Source organism: Anabrus simplex, chromosome 3 (assembly GCF_040414725.1).
Source record: "Anabrus simplex isolate iqAnaSimp1 chromosome 3, ASM4041472v1, whole genome shotgun sequence".
Classification (NCBI taxonomy): Eukaryota; Metazoa; Arthropoda; class Insecta; order Orthoptera; family Tettigoniidae; genus Anabrus; species Anabrus simplex.
In genome coordinates this window covers 410,924,691-410,946,995 of record NC_090267.1, presented here as the reverse complement: position 1 = coordinate 410,946,995, position 22,305 = coordinate 410,924,691, and the positions used below count along the sequence as shown (strand labels likewise).

Sequence of the window (22,305 nt, the reverse complement as noted above, 5' to 3'; positions counted from 1 at the left end):
CCCTGTCATCTTTCATTCCATTAACTCTCTCCAATATCATTTCATTTCATCTGTCATTCATTAATCATTGCCCCAGAGGAGTGCAACAGGCTTCGGCAGCTGGCACAATTCCAATCTTCACCACTAGGTGGGGGCTCCATTCATTCATTCATTCATTCATTCATTCATTCCATACCTGACCCGGTCAAATGACGAAACAGGCTGTGGATTTTTTTCATTATTAGATAAAAATGTATAATTTTACAGCGGTTGTACCCGTAATTCACTGGTTTATTAGCTTTCTCGGGAGATCAGTGGTGGTGTCCGACCCACGATCACGGATTTGATTTCAACCAGCAAAAGAGAATACCAATCCTGAAAGAAAACTATATTGCTCCTATAACAGCAGCCCTACAGTGTCTTCCTACAAGGATGTAGAAGTAAACAGGAGTGAAATGCCAGCACTCTTTATCTACAGACCATAATTAAGTCAGAAGTATGAGGTGAGGAAGTATATACGATGAGCAACGCATGCTTGATAGTTAACAGTGGCGATCTGACAGACCAAAGCCTAGCACACCTATCCCCAACCCCCTCCCGGTCCCCGCTCCCATCTGATATACAGCAGCAAGCCACGCGGGTTGAGTCGAGGAGAGAGGGACGAGAGTCTGGGCTGCAATATCAGTCTCTGATGCCTTGCTCTCAAATATGTGTGACTTTTTCTCACTGCTTTCAAGTTTTGTAAATGGAATAGGGCCTAATGTGTCAGATGCTTACATTGAAATGTGTTCTAGACTTCATTTTCAATTGAGGTTTGGGCTTCACTGATAGCCTTGGTAGCCCTCAGTATACACCAATGATTATGATGATAGTAATACGATAGGGGAACTGAAACCCGGTGTCAGCACATAGTCTCCTACTGTAAAAACATCAAAGGAGTCTGCCCAAGCCTTAATCTCTCCATCTGACAGATGAATCACAATCTAGTCAGATGAACACTGCGAAGAGGTTTGGAATCCAGACTTTTGGCATGCAATCTAGTAGTTAAGAATTGTAAACAATCATCTTTCCTACACTGCCAGCTAACATTCCGATAGTGAAAATCTTTTCAACCAATAGCACCCAAACTGACTAACCAGTGTCAGACCATATAGACTCAATGCCTTAACAATCATGGCGGCCAGGCAAGCACAAATTAGCAAATGCAACTGTACAATAGTTTAAAGGCACATTAATCAGTGGTTAATCAGCAGAACATAATAAGAACAACTGAAGGAGACTCAGTCTCATCTTGAAGTTTTAGTCTTAACAGTGGAATCACATTGATGTGGATCATCTGCCTAACATTTTTCTCCCTCTGTGGGTGGAGAGCTGGTAGAATAACACCCACAGTAACCTCTGCTTATCTTAAGAGGCGACTAAAAAGGACCCATGGTTCTTAACTTGGAGTGTGGATTGGCGACCACGGGGCCCTTAGCATAATCCTGGCATTGCTTTCATTTGTGCCAGGCTACTCTGTCATCTGTCCTAACCAACCTCCCTTGGTCAACTCTTTCTTTTTTGACTCCGGCTCTATTAGACCATTCAGGGCCTAAGGAGTCTCATTTTCATGCTCTCTGTGGCTCTGGTCTTTCTTTAGCCGATACCCTCATTTTTGAAGTATCGGACCCCTTCCATTTTCCCACTGATTTAGTATTAGAGAATGGTTGCATAGCTGTACTTCCTCTTAATCATCACTAACACCACCTAAGGTTTTTCCTGAGATGGTGCAGCGTTCGCTACTTTGCATGCCATTCTCCATTTGGTCCTTCTAAGGGCATCACCACATCTGACACCCACAATCTTCATGTCCTTGAGATTATGCAGCCACCTTTTCTTGCGACGGCCGCATGGACATTTCCTGTTGGGTTGCACTACAGGACAGCTGTCTTAGGAAATGACCAGTCATCTCTTCTCACTAAATGTCCATACCATAGAAGGTGAGGTTCGCTTCCTGGTAGGAAAGACCATCCCGGGTATTTGTCTCCTGGTTCATCTTCTCACCGAGATATACCGGACAGTTCCAAATTCGCCGGACACATGTCCGCCACGATGCTTCACGTCTTCCATCAGCTCATCATCGGTGTTCAAGATAAGATTACGGTGCAAGATTACTCCATGAACCAGATTCAAGGTTTTGTGCTCTTCCACTTTGACAGGAATTTTGCCATAGTGGTCACACTTGATGATCAGCCTGAACCGTTGCGCATTTTCTTTAAGTCTTCAAGTTTGCCATAGACACCTTCAATGTGTCTACTGAACAAGATAGACTTCACCAGCTTAAAATCTTGCCCGTCGGTTCTGGTAGCAACCAGGAACCTAGAGAAGCTGGATCCCATGCTTTAACACGGCACTTGTTCCCAGGAGGCTGACCCTCTGACGGAATTGAAAATGAAAGACTTGGGTAGAGGACTACCATGGCCATGCTTACAAAGTTTATTTCTGCCCATGCCCGAAAACATCCTCCCCGAATGAAACCTACTCTGATCAAGGGCCTCTGCAACCAAACCAAGCAGCCAAGGCAATACTCATCTGGTTGCAGCAGGAATTGCTCAAGGTCAGATGGTGGACGATTCCAAATATGGACCAACTGAGGCAATGAGCACCAAGGCTCCCTTCCTCATATTCACAACAGCAAGTACCCCATAGCGTATACAGAATAATAAGTAAACAACTTTAAAAAATAAATATATTCTTCTGGCATTCGGCTGTACAGGGACATGCATTGACAGGCAAATACTACTGCAGAGTACAAGACACGCCCACCTGAATGGCTGGGGATACCGTCTGGGCTTTCAAGCATAGTCGCACACGTAAGAGGTCCCTCCCCAAACAAGACACACATCAGATATTGATTTGGTTTACAACCGACCCTCGATACTAAAAAAGACAAAAAAAGGGACTGATACTACATGATGCTTTTAGTCACCTGAGACAGACAGGGATTATCTGTGGATGTATTCGGCCCCTCCCATTCACAAGGGGCACAATTCATGGTACCAAAATCACAATCCATTTCCACACCTAGGTAACCCCCCTTTTACTCGCTTCTTACGACAGGCACGGGATCCTGTGGGTGTATCCTTCGAGTGCATACCCCACCCACAGAGGGTTGTAGGAGCAAACTCCCATGGCTACACTGTGTAACCTTTAGCACTAACTGAAGTAATGATTTTACTTGCAGGGAGGAAACCTGAGCATTCAGCACTAACTGGAGTGCATCATTTGCTTCAGTCCAGTGCACGCAACCGCTGGGAATACATATTCATCAAAGTCACATGTCTACAATTAGTTTTTTAAAATAGCAAGAGATTAGCTGTCTAAAACAAAAAGAGGAATCTGTACAGAGCATCCTTAGAGAAGACACACTTTAGAAGATATGCAAGCCAAGCTTCAGTGCTGTATACCTCCCAGCCAATTTGCAGAGAAATACATCTCGCTGAGCTCAGTTTTAACGAGAACTTAAAAATGGTTATTTTTCCTGTAATACAGAAGAAATACCATGCTTCATACCGGTTGACAACTAAAATTACTATTTTTCCCTGTCTTTACCTTGGTAACTAAAACTAATTGAATTAATATGAACAGTATAACAGTGAAGACTTGTTCATTAATAGTTCAAGAAAGTATTAAACATAACCATTGCTGGAGTTTGATATTCTAACGATATAATGAAGTTTGCAATGCATCCCTTATAATCTTATAATCCAGATACAATTGCTTAGACCAACAGAAAGAAGGATGACAGTTATTTAAAAATGTAATTTAACTTTAGTTAGGCCTAGGCTATATGACCAATAAACATCAATAACAAACCGTGATATTTTAAAACTAAATGGAATTTGTATAACGTTGTAAATTCATCATTAAAGTGATAAAAGTAAATGCAGTTCTCGGCGCGGGATGGTGGGTTCCTGGACATCGCAATGAACACATCTCTCCACTGAGACGCATTCCAAGTAAGATTTCATTAATTTCCACTTATAACATTAGAAATATATTGTCACTAGAGCTGGAATTTTACCGTAAATTAATATAAAAATATGGTAACTATCGGTAATATGTCGTAGACGACATTATACAGCAATCTTCCCCAGCAAGTTATTAACTACCATATATAAATTGGTATACCGGTAATGATCTTACTATGATGAGCATTTCATTATTTACACAAATTAATTTCATAGCCTCGGGTATAAAAACACACCATACCCCATCGTTAAACACTAGCATTAAAATACAAATTAGAGCAAATATACAGGGTGGAATACTAAAATTCATCATTGATAGTGTCATTAATAAACACGTTATTACAGTAGCATACATATACCAATCTCATAGAATCCCAACCTAGTGAAAGAAAAAAATATAGGTCTCAAGTTACAAATGAATGAATGAATGAATGAATGACTGACTTGACCAGTTATGATTATACTTCACAAATTCATAGAATGTTATTGAAAACCTCAGCTAGGGTCATGGCAATTGTTTAACAGTTACAACTTAACGCTTTGTTTTCCTGTATTGTTGTGTTATCTTAATAAATACTGTGGAATCTACAACCGGTCCAGTTACTGGCCCGTGACATTTCAGAATTCCCGCGAAAAAACTGCAATAGGCTTGTCCTATAATTAAACCACATCATCCAACAAGCTTCTAATTTAGCCGCTAAGAGAATGTATGTATTATTATCCCCATACATTAATTCAATTGTGATGATCAATATTATAAAATAAAAATGTTGCTCATAATTCATTTAAAGGGCTGACACACCTCCATTTTATTATCATAAAAAGCAATACTTACCCCGTTAGAGTAGGTGTATCTTATCCCCTTTCATGGTTCCCGTCGAGCTTAAGTAAGTAGCTGTAAAATTAAATTCACGATTTTGCCAAAACGCAGCCGAGAAATGAAAGGTAGAGCACCGTTACGATTCGTCGGTCATAACCGCCGAGCTGTACGCATGTTGGAAGACTGGAGGAGGCATGCCATTCAAAGTACTCTGCGGTATCCACTGTTGCCACACTTATGAAAGCATCTCGAAGAGCTAATGAAATATAAATGAACATGCAAATTAACGAAAGGTAAAGGCGAATAATTCCTTTAATAATACAAATGCCTTGTAAGTGAAAGTAATGTGATTCATCGTATAGTAAGATCAGCCGCAGAATTCTCCAAAAAATCGAAACTATTCCGCTGTTGCCAAACCGGATGTGGTAAAAGAGGGCCGTGTCATTCATTATTTTGATAAGGCATTACTTCAAACCAGAAACTTGAAAGAGAAGTTTTAGCAATAAGATTAGCATTGCAACTGATAAATAATGACCGGTTACATCTCCAGTCTGGATTCATTGATCGAAGAATGCCGCCTAAAGAATGTAGCGATGCCGACCAGCTGTTAAATCAAATAGGTTTTATTGCCAGATGGTATAGGCTTACTGCTACATTCACTAAATTCATTGAATGTCACTAACTCCGCGACAGTATTTTGGAATTTGTTCTTGATTACAATAAAAGATAATCTAGATTTCAAAATAAATAATAAATCTTACGAAAGAGAAGTAGGCCTACTCTTCACTGGTCTTGCGGTTGTATTATTATTATTATTATTATTATTATTATTATTATTATTATTATTATTATTATTATTAAAATAATAATAATAATAATAATAATAATAATAATAATAATAATAATAATAATAATAATAATAGATTTATTGCGGCCAATATTGTCATTATAAATAGTAATTTTATTTTCTTCACTATAGTTCATGAGAGATGTAGTTCTTTTCGAATAGTAGAGCAGGTAGTATCTGCCACACTGTTACCGAGTTCTCAAACGCAATTTTTATCAGGTACCGGTAAGTGAAAAGCTTTCGTTTTACATATTCCTTGATGCAATCTATGAACTGGCAAACCGTGTGTCTGAGAATGTAGTTGGTTTTCGTCCATTTGTCATTCATCATTGCATCAGTGCAATGATTGCACGTTTCTTTCGTTGAAATATGTTTTCCGATGCGTTGGTTGTTGGTAGGTGCGTTTTTAATTTGGTAAGTTCCTCTATGAAGAATGGCTCCCTTGTGAGTTCAAAGTCCATACTGCGAGCGAGGTGTCGGATCTTGTTTACATTATGTTTGGTTTTATTGCGCGTATGTCCAAGCGGAACAGATCATCTTGTAGCTCGAATTCGCGATTTCACTATCTGGTTGTTCCTGCCACGGCAATGATGCATCTAATTACATCTTATATAATAATAATAATAATAATAATAATAATAATAATAATAATAATAATAATAATAATTGTCCTGACTGACTGACTGACTGATTCATCATCGCCGAGCCAAAACTATTGGACATAAATAAATGAAATTTTGAGGATACATTCATATTACATTGTGGGTGCTCACTAAGGGAGGATTTTCGGATATTCCGTCGCTAAGGGGGTGAAAAGGGGGGTGAACTTTTAAAATGAGTGTATTTATATCTCGAAAACTGAACATGTTAAAGGCATGAAAATTGGTATTTGCAATCTGCTTTAAAAATAAAGAAACACGTATTTTTTGTTTTCGGAAAATCATGTTAAGGGGTGAAAAAACGTGAAAAGGGGATTGAATACCTTTTATGTGGATACTTATATCTCAAAAACTGAAGATGTTACAGTCATGAAAATTGGTATTTAGAATTTCTTTTGCAAATAAAGAAACACATATTTTTAAATAAAAATCTACTTAAGGGGCGGTGAACAGGAGTGACAAACGGGGTGAATACTGAAAACGACTACATCTCAAAAACGTAGCATGTTACAGATGTAAAAATTGGTATTTGGAATCTCCTGTAAAAGTAACGGAACACACCTAATTTGATTTCTGAAAATCCACTTAAGGGGATGTGTTAAAGGGGGTGAATTTTTAAAATGGGCTCATAATACAGTATATATAAAAAACTTAACACGTTGCAGACGCGATTAATCTCTTTTAAAAATAAAAATAACACGTATTTGTTTGTTTTCGAAAAAAAATCGGTGGGGGAAGGGTTGTGAAAAGGACTGGAAAAGGGGTTGAATTATTTTTATGTGGATACTTCTATCTCAAAAACTGAAGATGTTACAGACATGAAAATTGACTTTTGGAATCTCCTTTAAAAGTTAAAAAACGCGTTTTTTTATTTAGTTTTTGGAAAATCTACTAAAGGGGTGGTGAACAGGAGTGACAAAAGGGGTGAATTCTGAAAATGAGTATATCTCAAAAACGTAACATGTTACAGACGTCAAAACTGGTATTTGGAATCACCTGGATAAGTAAAGGAAACCACATAATTTGTTTTCTAAAAACCTACTTAAGGGAATGAGTTAAAGGGGGTTAATTTTTAAAATGAGCATATATACAGGTTATATAAAGACACTTAACACATTACAGACGTGAAAACTAAAAGCCACACGTATTTGTTTGTTTTCGGACAAAACACTTCAGTGAGGGTGGGGGTGGGGGGGTTGAAAAAGGGGTTGAATAATTTTTATGTGGATACTTATACCTCAAAACTGAAGATGTTACAGACATGAAATTTGGTATTTGGAATATCCTTTAGAAATAAAGGAACGCGTATTCTTTTGTTTTCGTAAAATCTACTTAAGGGGTGTAAAAAGGACTGAAAAGGAGTTGAATTATTTTTATGAGGAAACCTAAATCTCAAAAAATGAAGATGTTACAGGCATGCAAATTTGTATTTGGTACCTTCTTTCAAAAAAAAAAAAAAAAAAAAAAAAAAAAAAAAAAAAAAAAAAAAAAAAAAGAAAGAAAGAAAGAAAGAAAGAAAGAAAGAAACAGGCATTCTTTTGTTTTCGGAAAATCCAAGTAAGGGTGGGTAAATGAATTGAAAAATGAGTTTAATTCTTTGTATGAGGATACTTACGAGTATGTCACAAACACGAAAGATGTTACGGACGTGAAATTTGGTATTTGGAATCTCTTTTAAAAATAAAGACACAGCATTTTTTGTTGTTGGGGGGGGGGGGTAGGGAATCAACTTAAGCGGGGTGTAAAAGGAGTTGAATTCTTCTTATGAGGATACAAATAAGAAGTGGACTTGAAACAATACACCCCTAAGGGGATTTTGACTGGAGGATGAGGAATGATGACAAAAATATACGTTTATATGAAATCGTTTGAATTACGAAGTTAAAATGTCAAATGATATCGTAGGTGTTAAATAATAGAAGGTTTGAAACAAATTTAACCCCTCAGAGAGTTAAATGGGGGTCAAGATCTGGAAACAAATATATTCCTTCCTTCCTCCGAAACGGTTTAACGTACCAAGACAAAATTCCATTTAGTGATACCGGTATATATATTAAATCCTAGGTGTGAAATAGGAAATATTTTTAACGTTCCACCGCTAAAGTATCAGACGAGGTTAGCTCCGTAAACTAAATTATTCATCCCTTCATAACTGTTCGGCGTATAGAGTTGTAATTTAACGAGAAGGGTGTTCTTTTATGTGCAAGGTGTAAAATAGCGTATACTGCAAAACATTTCTCCCCTAAGAGGTTTAAATGATAGTTGACTCTCAAAAACACAATATCCTTTCTTCCGAAATCGTTTCAGGCACGAACATAACTTTTTCATGCAGGGTTGTCTTCTATATCCTAGATGTTAATAAATATTTCAACACTTTCACCCCTTAAAAAGGTATTCATTCCTCCATTACTGTTCGACGTACAAAATCAAATTTCACAGGATGGTCGCGTTTACGTCCAAGATGTTAAATCAGATAGGGTTTAAAACATGTAAATTCTTCCGTATGGGGTTCAAGTGAGTGGTAGATTATAAATTAAATAGCCCTTCCCCCAAAACCGTTTGACCTACGAACTGTGGACGTATTTTACACGCTTTGCTGACAGTGGACTCTCCAAAATGTAAAACTTTGAATAATAACTTTCATTTTATAGCCGTAGCGAAGCACGGGTATCTTGCTAATATATATATATATATATATGTACTAGCAAGATACCCGTGCTTCGCTACGGTATTATACTGAAATTTATAATTGAATGCTTATTGTTTTAGATATATAATCCGCCGAAATTCGCGATCTGACTCGTTTTCAGCGAGAATTCACCAAAATTCCCGATCTGACTCGTTTTCTATTAGAATACGGCACGTTTCCTCACATTTTTCAATCTTTCTTCCCAGCAATCGATTTCGTACTACCCGGACTACGCTCAGGTATTCCTCCCGGCCAGCTGGGTCCGTAAATCTTTGCCATCTTTTCCTATAATCATTTTTAATATCGATAAAATCCTTCAGGAGATCCGGCGTGGTGTCATATTGGGTGCTTTGGCGGCACTGAACCCGCGGCCGGACTGCATTCTTAGTCATTACCCGTCCAAGAGCCGTTTCCTGCGCGGTCCGCACATTTGACGACGGTCCGGAACATTATTATTATTATTATTATTATTATTATTATTATATGTTGCTGGGATGAATGATGACAGGGAAAACCGGAGTATCCGGAGAAAAACCTGTCCCGCCTCCGTTTTGTCCAGCACGAATGTCACATGGAGTGACCGGGATTTGAACCACGGAACCCAGCTGTGAGAGGCGGGCGTGCTGCCGCCTGAGCAACGGAGGATCCTTATAAGTACATTAAGTACAGTAAACTCAATTGGTCTCACCTCCTTTTACACCCCACCGCCGTTAAGTTTATTTACTGCCACCCCCCACCCAAAAAAATAATTAAAAGAAGGCGTGTTTCTTTATGTTTAAAGGAGATTCCAAACACCAATGTTCACGTATATTACCTTCAGTTTTGAGATATAAGTATCCCTATAAAAATAATTTACTTTTTTTCACTTCATTTCACACTACTCCCCCCCCCCCCACCTAAGTGAATTTTTCCGCAAAAACAATACTTGTTTCTTTAATCGTAAAGGATCTTCTAAATACCAATTATCACGTCTCTAACTTCTTCAATTTTTGATTTATGTGTCCTCATGAAAGGATTTCAACTCCTTTACACTCCCGCCCCCCAAGATGGTTCCCCCCCCCCCAACAAACGCGTTTTTCTTTGTTTTTAAAGGAGATCCAAATACGAATTTTCACATCTGTAACAACTTTAGTTTTTATTAGATGCATGTATTCTCATACAATTAAGTCAATTATTTTTTCAATTCTTTCACCCCCCTCATAATGGATTTTCCAAGAATACGTGTTTCTTTACTTTTAAAGCAGATTGCAAATATCAAATTTCACGTCCGTAACATCTTCATTTTTGAGATATCAGTAGCCTAATTAAAAGAATTCAACACCATTTTTAGAAACATTTATACCCCCCCCCCTCCAGCCAAGTGGTATTTCCGAAAACTAAAAATACACGTTTCTTTATGTTTAATAGAGATAACATATCCATTTTTCACTTCTGTAACATGTTACGGTTTTTTAGACATACTGTAAAAATTCTCATTTTAAAATTTCACCCCTTTTGAGTTCCCCTTAAAAGGAGTTTCCAAAAACAAATCACCTATGTTTCTTTACATTTACATGAGATTCCAAACACCCACTTTTTACGACTGTAACATTTTACGTTTCCAAGATATTCTGGAGATATAGTCTTTCAAAAAATTCACCCCAATTTGTCACTTCTGTTTAACCGCCACTAATTGGATTTTCCAAAAACTAAAATATACGTGTTTCTTTGTTTTTAAAGAAGATCCCATATACAAATTTTCAGTTCTGTAATAATTTCCGTTTCTGAGATATATGTATCCTCATTAAAGGCATTCAGCCCATTTTTCACCCTTTTACACCCCTCCTATTGGGATTTTCCGAAAACAAAAGAATACGTGTTCCTTTATTTTTAAAGGAGATTCTAAATACCAATTTTTACATCTATAAACTTTAACAGTTTTCAGATTTAGATACACTCATTTTAAAAAATCACCCCCTTTTCACCTCCCCCCCATTAATTGGAGTTTCCAAAAACAAAAAAATACGTCTTTCCTTAGTTTTAAAGGAGATCCCAAATACCAATTTTCAGGTCTGTAATATCTTCAGGTTCTGAAATATAAGTAGACTCATTAAAGGCATTCGACCCATTCTTCAACCTTTTCCACCCTTCCTTCCTATTGAGATTTTCCGAAAACAAAATATACGTGTTTCTTTGTTTTTAAAGGAGATTCTAAATACCAATTTTCACATCTATAACCTTTAAAAGTTTTGAGATATAGATACACTCATTTTAAAATATTACCCCCTTTTCACCTCCCCCCCCCCCGTTAATTGGATTTTCCAGAAACAAAAAAATACGTGTTTCTTTATTTTTAAAGGAGATCCCAAACGCCAATTTTCAGGTCTGTAATATCTTCAGTTTCTGAAACATAAGTAGCCTCATTGAAGGCATTCAACCCTTTCTTCACCTCTTTTCACCCCTCCTATTGCGATTTTCCGAAAACAAAAAAAATACGTGTTTCTTTATTTTTAATGAAGATTCTAAATACCATTTTTTACATCTGCAAACTTAAAAATTTTGGTGATATAGATTCACTCATTTTAAAAATTCACCCCCTGTTCACCCTCGTATTAATTGGATTTTCCAAAAAAAAAAATACGTGTTTCTTTGTTTTTAAAAGAGATCAAAAGCACCAATTTTCAGGTCTGTAATATCTTCAGTTTCTGAGATATAAGTACTGGTATCCTGATTAAAGGCATTCAACCCATTTCCCCCCTTTTTCACCCTTTTCCACCCCTCCTATTGGTATTTTCTGAAAACAAAAAAATACGTGTTTCCTTATTTTTAAAGAAGATTCTAAATACCAATTTTTACATCTGTAAACTTTTAAAGTTTTGAGATATAGATACACTCATTTTAAAATTTCACCCCCCTTTTCACCCCCTTAGCGAAGGAATATCCAAAAATCCTCTCTTAGCGAGCACCTACATCATAATATGAATATATCCCCAAAATTTCATTTCTTTACGTCCAGTAGTTTTGGCTCTGCGATGATGAATCAGTCAGTCAGTCAGTCAGTCAGTCAGTCAGGACAAGTTATTTTATATATATAGATAATAACATGTCCTGACTGACTGACTGACTGACTGACTGACTGACTGACTGACTGACTGACTGACTGACTGACTGACTGACTGACTGACTGATTCATCATCGTCCAGCCAAAACTACAGGACATAAAGAAATGAAATTTAGGGGATTCGTTTATATTACAGTGTAGGTGATCACTGAGAAAGGATTTTTGGATATTCCGTCGCTAAGGGGGTGAAAAGGGGGGATGAATTTTTAAAATGAGTATATCTAGATCTCAAAACTGAACAGTTTAAACATGTAAAAATTGGTATTTGGAATCTCCTCTAAAAATGGTATTTTTTTTGTTTTCGGAAAATTCACAAAAGGGGGCAAAAATAAGTGAAAATGGGGTTGAATCCTTTATATGAGGATGCTTATATCTCAAAAACTGAAGATGTTACAGACGTGAAAAATAGTACATGGAAATGCCTTTAAAAATAAAGAAACATGTACTTTTTGTGTTTGGAAAATCCACTTAAGGGGGTTAAAAAAGTGAAAAAGGGAGTGAATGTTTAAAATGAGGATACCTCGTAAACTTAACATGTTACAGGTGTAAAAATTGATACATGGAATCTCATTTTAAAATAAACATTCATTTTTTGTTTTCGGAAAATCCACTTACGGGGGTTAAAAAAGTGAAAACGGAGTTGAATCCTTTATATGAAGATGCTTATATCTCAAACTGAAGAACTTACAGACGTGAAAATCGGTACATGGAGTGTCCTTTAAAAATAAAGAAACACTTATTTTTGTTTTTGGAAAATCCACTTAAGGAGGTATAAAAAGTGAAAAAGGAGGTGGAATTTTAAAATGAGTATATCTCATAAACACAACAGGTTACAGGTGTAAAAATTGGTACATGTAATATCCTTTAAAAATAAAGAAACAGGTAATTTTTTGTTTTCGGAAAAGCCGCTTAAAGGCGGGGGGAGGAGTGAAAAGGACCGAAAATTGAGTGAATCCTTTGAAATGTGAAAACTGGTATTTGGAATCTCCTTTCAAAATAAAGAAACACGTATTTTTGTTTTCTGAAAATCCACTTAAGAAGTGGGGGTGGAAAGAAGTGAAGAAAGAGTTTAATTATTTTTATGAGGATACTTATATCTCAAACTCTGAAGATGTTATAGACGTGAAAACTGGCATTTGGAATCCCCTTTGAATATAAACACGTTTTTGACTTGAGAGAGGACTGCTTTTCACATACAGAGTTCCATGTCGTAGGTCTACGAGGTGTATGCATAAGTCTTTTCCGGTTTCACTAAGAGATGACGCCAGCGAACAGTACGCAGCGTATGAATTTGACACATACGTCAGTTTGTTCGTCTGACATTAACCTACCAACACACACAAGTTAAGTCCGCCAAACACTAGAGTCTTTGTCGTATCGTTCAGTGATAATGTCGACGTTTGTGCCTGAAAAAGAACATTTGGGGCACGCGTTGCTTTTCTTATTTAATCAAAAGAAAAATGCTATGGAAAGTCACCGTTTGCTGGTAGAAACATATGGTGAACACGCTCCATCGATTAGAACATGTGAGACAAGGTTTCAACAAATCAATCAATTAATCAATCAATCAATACTGATCTGCATTTAGGGCAGTCGCCCAGGTGGCAGATTCCCTATCTGTTGTTTTCCTAGCATTTTCCCAAATGATTTCAAAGAAATTGGAAATTTATTGAACATCTCCTTTGGTAAGTTATTCGAATCCAATGGCTTCGGCAAGACGACCATGCTTTGTGTCTGGTGGAACTAGAGCGAAACAGTAAATGCACAACGCTATCGCCATCAAATTATGAATTTCAATCACGTATTGATCGAAAGAGGACCGGAATGGGCCAGAAGACATGGCAAAGTGATTTTGTTACACGACAATGCGCCATCTCACACAGCAAAACCAATGGAGGACACCTTGAAATCGCTTGGATGGGACATCCTTCCGCACCCGCCGTATCACCCCGACCTGGCGCCATCTGACTATCACCTCTTCGCATCAATGGGGCACGCGCTCGCATAGCAGCACTTCAACAATTTGGAGGAAGTTGGAAATGGCTCGACGAAGCAGCACTTCAACAATTTGGAGGAAGTTGGAAATGGCTCGACGAATGGTTTGCCGCAAAAGATAAAGTTTTTCTGGCATGGTATTCATAACTTACCTGAAAGATGGGCGAAGTGTGTAGAAGTCGATGGCCAATATTTTGAATAAACAAAATGAATTTCCCTTGAAAACTACGTGTTTTCTTTACCAAAAAAAATCGGAAAAACGTATGCATACCCATGGTATGTTCGAAAGTTAACTCTGCCAGTAGCCTGGTCATCTTAGCCCTAAAAAGCAATACCACAATCGTAGTTTACAAAGGGATTCTGGGATAAATGAAACGCAATTTTTCGGTGAGTTTTTATACGTACTTTAGGGATTTTCAGATGATGTCTTAGTGCAGTACCGAGGAACGATTAATTTTATCAAATTACTAAATTCTCGGAGAACCATAGATAAGGAGACTGCTGGAGTTAACAAGACATGGAGGGAGGTGAAAGCATTGGCGGCAGATAGAACAAGCTGGAGAAATTTCGTCGAGGCCCTATGTTCCACAAGGAATTAAAGAAAATAAGTCATAAGTCAAGTCACTAAGTTCTCGCGAGCGAAGCCGCGGGTAACAGCTAGTAGTCTATATAGAATGTACTCCTACCCTATCCTGAGTGTTTCCCGGTGCTTCGGTTGCATTCTCTAATGTGCTGTAGGGGACATGTCTTAAATATAAAAATGTTATAGGTCATAAATATGCTGTGCCTGGTTGTTACGAACGTACTAAACCACAGTTTTTGGATTCCCAAACCAGTATTCGTGCGAATTCCTGCTGTCGTTGGTAACGGACGCCATGAGCAGTAATTAATAAGTGCATTTTCGGTAGTCTTTTGCTTTAAACGTATTTTGGCGGACTTGTTTGAAATATACTTTTACTCAATTCCCGATTGTGTGAATATAAGGGAATATTGGTAACATAACTTATGTGTAGGTTTTTTACTTTGCTTGTGTGTGTTTTAGTTGGCTTACGGTTTGTATTCCCCTATATATTAGATTTTAAGTACATTTCTAACTCCCAGGTAAACTACTTTTTCCTAGAGGAGAATGGACAAATAAAATCAGTCTGATAAATCCCATGCAGAAGAACCTACTCTAACTAGCAAGGAAACTCCTACCAAAACCTACACCCTCAGTCATAACCTTGCAAATAAACAAATATTCTTCTTGCCATCTTGGCCTATATTCAATTCTTGTTGAGTCTAACTCACCTACACCGTATGTCACTTGGCAAACTTTTTTTATGAACGTAACATTTCTGACATTAAGCAAATTCTCCCGAAAGGACGAAATAGGATACAAACTACCTTCTTGGCATTCTTCCAATAATTTTCTAAATCATCCCATATTCCTGGAAAAGAACCAAAAAAAACTTTAATTCCTTCATCAAATGTTAACAGATTTGGGGTCATTCGAAGTGTTGACACCCCACTCTCGATGGACAGTGGATGATATCCTTCAACAACTAGATTCCCTATGTCCAGCCGTAACAGCTCGACGGATGAACAGAGGTTCTAAAAAAAAAAAGGCTTCACAGCTAACTTTTCTACCGGTACTGTCAAAATTGCTTTTGAGTGCCGACAGTTCCTCACCTATGTTTCTATCTTTAATGTCATGTTGGACGTTCAGGCCTCCATCTCCCCCCACCCTCACGCCCCTAATCTGCAAAAAGTGTCAAACACATAGCCCCATTGCAAATCTAGGAAACCAAGACGTGCAAAATCCAGTCTTAACCACCAGACATCAAGTCATCCATAAATACCTTCAGAGTGAGGGAAACTATCTAGGTGGTTCTGAACGTTGTTCGGAGTATATACAGCAGAAAGAAATCAAAGGCCTGATGAGCATAGAGAACAAATCCTATGTAGAAATTAAAAATTCATTTCATAAAGGTTTCTCTCCCCTCAATTGCCCTAAACAATTTCCTCTCCTTCCCAATCGTTCTACGCCATCTAGTAATGACTCATCTATACCTGGAAACGCAAATATAATGAAATTGTACACCGAACCCCTCCACGAAGAACCGCCACCCCTGAATTTGACAGGTAGACATATCCAAACATTTTGGCAACCCCTAAGATCTCACCAAATCCTTCCTTCAGCTATCATTCTCCCAAAGGACCTAGTACTTCATCCCCCCCCCCCCCCCCCTGAATTCCTGCAAGTTGCTTTACGTCTCACCGACACAGATATGTCTTATGGCGACGATGGGACAGGAAAGGGCCAGGAGTGGGAAGGAAGCGGCCGTGGCCTTAATTAAGGTACAGCCCCAGCATTTTCCTGGTGTGAAAATGGGAAACCACGGAAAACCATCTTCAGGGCTGCCGACAGTGGGGTTCGAACCCACTATCTCCCGAATACTGGATACTGGCCGCACTTAAGCGACTGCAGCTTTCGAGCTCGGTCTCTGAATTCCACTCAATCCTCCACTTCCACGAACATCCTACGTCATGATATCAACAGTATTATTGTAGCACACAACTCCTCCAAGACAAACATTTCCTCTAACTGGTCTAACCCTAAAATTCAGGCTTTAAAAAAAAACAGAATCTATTCTGGAACAAGTTAGCCAAGACGTTCAGTTTAGACACATTATAAAATTAATCCATGATGATTTCCTACAATTAATTAACTCCTTTCTTCCCACCAACCCTTAATATGAGAATTCTGCGATGGAATTGTAGAAGTGTACTAGGTAAGAGACATGAGTTATTACATCTCTGGCATATTTTTAATCCTAATGCAGTCCTGCTTAGCGAAACCTGGTTGAAACCTTACTTTTTATTTAGAATACCCAAATATTTTTCATTCGTGCTGACATAAATGGTTTGGCAGCCACCTGCATTCTTATAAAACTTGATATACCTTTTCAATCTTACCCAATATCATATAATATTCCTCGTACCCTGTCAGTAGCCCTACTTATTGGGAATGTTTGTATTGTGTACCTATATTTCCCACCTAAAGCACAACTACTTGACCCAATTCCCTCCAAAGTAGCGACTTCAGAGCTCACCACAGTCTCTGGGGTAGCGAATCTTGCTGTCCTAAAGGCAACAAAATCACAAATATAACTTCCTCACTAAACCTTGTTATTCTCAACGATATGTCTCCTACTAGACTCACACCCTCTAATCAGAAAAACTACAGTTGACCTTATGATTTGTACTTCAGACTTAGCTCAAAATACACTGGTATGTGACACACGACACTCACCAAAGTGATCATTTTCTTCATCAATATTGATACCAACCTCATAAAATCCCATTGACCAAAAAAATGCTAACCTATCCGTAATGTTAAAGACATAGATTATGCCTTTTTTTCAAAAACATATTGACGATAGATTTACTCTCTGTCCTACACCCCCATCCACTTTGTTTTTTTACTGCTAGTCTATGTCATTATGCAACATGATCCAGCTTAAAATCTAATTACATTATTAGAAAAATTCATGTTTCATTCCTAATGTGAAACACCTTCAGCTGAAAAAAAGATACAAAAATTGGCATAAACGAAAGACACCACTTATGATGATGATAATGATAATCCCCTCCACGGCACTTAACACCCTTGAAAGGGCCTTGGCCTGCCCAGCGATCGCTGCTCAGCCCGACGGCCTGAAGATAACGAGGGGTCGTGTGGTCAGCACGACGCATCCTCTGGGCCGTTAGTCTGGGGTTTCGAGACCGGGGCCGCCATCTCACCGTCAGATAGCTCCTCAATTCTAATCACGTAGGCTGAGTGGACTTTGAACCAGCTCTCAGGTCGAGAGGAAAATCCTTGACCTGGCCGGGAATCGAACCCGGGGCCTCCGGGCGTGAGGCAGGCACTCTACCCCGATACCACGGGACCGGCTTGATGATAATAATAAGATAAAATGTTCTTTCATGTTGGGTTAAAACCTTAACAAGTCAATGTTCAAGTTTGAGACTTGACTTGTTGAAATCTCATATAATCTGTTAAAACAAACCTCCAAACTAAAAATATTCTACTTATGACTTTCAATTCTATACTTTCAGACCAAACAATTCCCTCCTCTGGAACGACTTTCTTATGGTTCCAATCCTAAGAAAAGAACAAAAGCTACCTCGACCAATCCAGCTACAGAAATATGTACTTCAGTTCATGCATTAGAAAAATGTTCCAAAAATCATCCTATGTCGCTTATTTTGGTGTCTAAAATTCTATAACCTCATATCCAAATTCCAATTCGCATTCACCAAAGGACGATCTACATCTGACGCCCTAAATATATTAATCACAGACATCTTACTTGTGAAATATCGACATGAGACTCTTCTAGCAATATTTATTGAATTAAAAGGGGCATTCGATAAGTGGATATACATATATCAGTATAGAAACTCCTCACTTTGCAATTCGCAACCCAATTTATACTCATCTTGCACAATATGTTATCCAGCCGTGCCTTATACTTTAAAAATTTAACAACTCAAATTGAGACCACACAAACCTCCAAAGGCCTTCCCGAGGGTGATAACCTAAGCCCCATTTTTATTCCTTCTCTACACATCTCAATTGGAACGCATAATTTCCTCCAATGCTTGAATCATTCAAATGCGAACGGCATCGTAATCAACTCCACCATCGAGAAAACTTCGCCATAACATGGAACACTCTTTGGAGACCCTAAACAACCGGTTAACCAAACATGAGCTCGAAACTGAACCCAGAAAATCCACGGCTATTTTTTTCACAACCTAAAGAAAATTTAACAAATTTCCATTGAAATATGGCAGTCAGGAAATAAATCCTAATAACGTAACAAGATACCTCGGAATAATCTTAGTTAATCTTAGATAATACATTATCATGACATCCCCATATCGATCAAATCCTTAATAAACTCCACAACAACAAAAATCTGCTCACATCTCTATTCAAGTAACAATGGGGAGCTGATCCTTCCATACACTTAACACTCTATAAAGATATCATAGTCTGTCTTAGATTATGGAAGCATATTTCTAGATTCAGCCGTTACTATTTACAAATATAAATTAGATTCTTTTCAAGTACAAATTATAAAAATAATAATAGGAGCACTTCCTACTTCTCCTAATAATGCAGTCCTTGCCGAAATCTCGGAACCTTCTTTACACATTCGCAGAAAGAAAGATCTCCACTAAATACTATCTAAAATAAATGTCTCACTCACGTCACCCACTCATCCCAAAACTTCAATTTTAACATACGTATTTTACCAAAGCACATATTGCAGAATGGGTCATCATCCTCTGCACTATTGTCGTCATACTCCCACTTTGGGCACCTACGACATAACATCGGATAAAGTTACGCGGCGTCACATCACTTCTATTATCCGAATTATATTCAACCATGCCTGTACTCCTGCTCACTTATTCCCATTGAATCTTTCAGACTCTAACATCTGTCCCTGCGGCCAAGAAATTGGAACGATAAACCACGTACATTTCCAATGCCCATTATTCTCTACTCGGTGTGTAAAATTGATTACGAACCTCCTCAAGAAACAAGTCCCCCTAATCTTACCTGCTCCCCAACCCTAGTTTGCAGATTGCTGAAATTATCTCTTGTTTCCTGAACGAAGCTAAGATTATCCTTTAACACCTTCTCTTTAACCCTTTCAGACCGAGTACGCACGATTGTGCGGGTTCGTATTTTAGTTATCCCTGACCGTATTTGATGTTTTTTCGGCGCTACACCGGACTGCAGTGATTGTGCAGGACACGTGGCGTGTATTTCAATTGATTTTAGTATGCGCTTGACCGCCAGGGCGAAGGAAGAAGAGTTTAAAAAGCACAGTTGATCGGCGAGATGGCAGGAAGCAGTAGTGCCGAAAGTAAGTATTTATTTACTGCGTTTATATTAATCTAGAAGCTTTATTGAATACCGGAATATATTCAATGAAGTGTGTACATTGGTTAGTGAACGTAAATTTTGAAGCTACACCATCGTACGTGATACAACGGGGTTTTGAATTTTGATACGCACAATTGTGTGGGTCCTGTTTTTCGGATGTTAGTTTTTATTTTCTAAAATAAACTATTAATATGTGTATTGAGGAGCATTTTAGTCAGTTCTTGACGTACAAACAAAAATTCACACCTCCAGTTTTCTTTCAGGTCTGAAAGGGATATGTTGATCCGGTCTTATCGTTTGTAGAAAGCCGTCGTGAAGGATCACACAGGCGTGAAATATTTGTACACTGTATCCCTGCACTGCCCCACCCGTTATACCATAAACCATACCATATTAAAACAGTTCTTCCTTCCTTCTTGATCTAATCCTTCTCATAATAGCATGTCTGTTGTGTACACCCAGTGGCTGGACGAAGCGCACTGCGAAGTAAAAAAAAAACAAAAAACAAAAAACAAAAAAAAAACCTAAGCATTAGCATTAGCAATCAGTTTAGTATCAAATAAAGCACAGGTGCAATTTATTTATTTCTCTTTCTTTGAAAGACTGATATATACTTGCCAACCTCGATAAAACAAGGCTATCTGAAGGTCAAGGATTCGAACTCCAGTTCTCTGAGTCGGTTATTTACAACTCTTTGTACCGCTCACACTACAATTTCTCCTATTTTCTTCTTTTAGATCCGTAGTGTCCCACCTGTCGGCTAACTGCGACGTACAGCGGTCGACTCGACCAATTTAGGAAGCCAAGATTTTTTGAACTTACCGTTGGAGTGAGACAAATCAATAAACAGATCTCGTTTTTTGATTGCAAATATTTGTATTTCACACCGCGTCTTAAGGTTGAGTATTGCATACAACGTTACGAAGTACGGCGTCAGTAGGGCGAACAACTGTCCTGTTTACTCTTGGTGGTTCCGATTTTGGCAGTCAAGTCTTCAGTGCAGGTTATCTATCCCGGAACGCCTAAAGTCTCGATGCCAGATTTTCAGTTAAATCATCAGATGGAGTATATTATTAGAGGAGAAGGTACAAAATATCGGCTAGGGTCTACACAGGGACGGTGCGTGGTATTGTTGTAGTACTGCACAGCTCCCAATAATTATATACTTCATTTGTCGTCTTCTTCTCATTTTTTAGTTTAATAATCCTAACATATATTCTAAAATGTGTTTAAATCAACCATTTTTGGTCGGTCGATGCTTCGTAATGAACCAGTAAACGCTACCGGCTCGAACCAAACTCAGGTGTTTGCTTGCCAACGGCAACTCCCAAGTGGATAGAGCGGCGCAATGTAGTTTCAGCAGGGGCGAGCCTAAAGGACACAACACGTAGAAAGCTAAGCTAAGCTACGCTATGCTACGCAACCCAATGAAGTTACGTGGAATGGCACACACAGACTGCTATGCTAAGCTACGCTAACCTAAGCGATGCCAGGCTAAATTTTACAGATCGCCAAGGAGGCGATTTTCATAGCTATAGCTGGCTTCGCGCATGCGCACAATCACTTTTTTGCCCGGCATATTGCAAAAAGTCGTTTTATGTGTGTAGCTTTCGTGAACTGCCTCAATACAACAGCTACTGAATGGAAACCTACAACCTGTTTTCCAGTCATTGACCGGGTCAGGGATAGAATGAATGAAACCCCCATCTTGCGGCGAGGATGGGAATTGTGCCAGCTGCCGAAGCATGTCGCAGTCCTCTGGGGCAATGATTAGTGACTGACAGATGAAATGAAATGATACTGAAGAGTGTTGCTGGAATGAAAGATGACAGGGAAAACCGGAGTACCCGGAGAAAACCCTGTCTCGCTTCCGCTTTGTCCAGCACAAATCTCACATGGAGTGACCAGGATCTGAACCAGGGAACCCTGCGGTGAGAGGCCGACGCGCTGCCGCCTGAGCCACGGAGGCTACAGCAGCTATTATATTGCTTAATTGTTTCTGTGCTTGTTAATTATCATGGAAGGCAGACCAAATGATAAAACACTGCTTGAGAAGATACACAAATATACTCGTCTGTCAAATTATTAAAGATAACCATGAACGACAACTGTTGGCAAGAAATAAATGAGACTCTGGAAATTGATTGTACGTATCATTTATTGATTTTAGAACCGAAACATTTTTACCCTACATTCTATCATTTGGGTACTTCATATTCATTTGTTTAAATAGCGTCCTTAATAATAGAAAGACGTTCA

At 38.4% G+C, this 22,305-nt stretch overlaps 1 protein-coding gene across 2 annotated transcripts in view; it reads right to left on the bottom strand.

The window, feature by feature from the left end:
* LOC136866442 (death-associated inhibitor of apoptosis 1) overlaps positions 1–22,305 on the bottom strand; it is a 187,755-nt gene that overhangs the window by 27,730 nt on the left and 137,720 nt on the right. The window contains exon 1 of one of the 2 annotated variants that reach the window (XM_067143387.2): positions 4,825–4,999. The exons of the other annotated variant lie outside the window; for it this stretch is intronic. The gene's annotated coding sequence lies outside the window, so the exon portion shown is untranslated. Of the gene's footprint in view, positions 1–4,824; positions 5,000–22,305 lie in introns of those variants that run through there. 2 annotated transcript variants of the gene reach the window in all.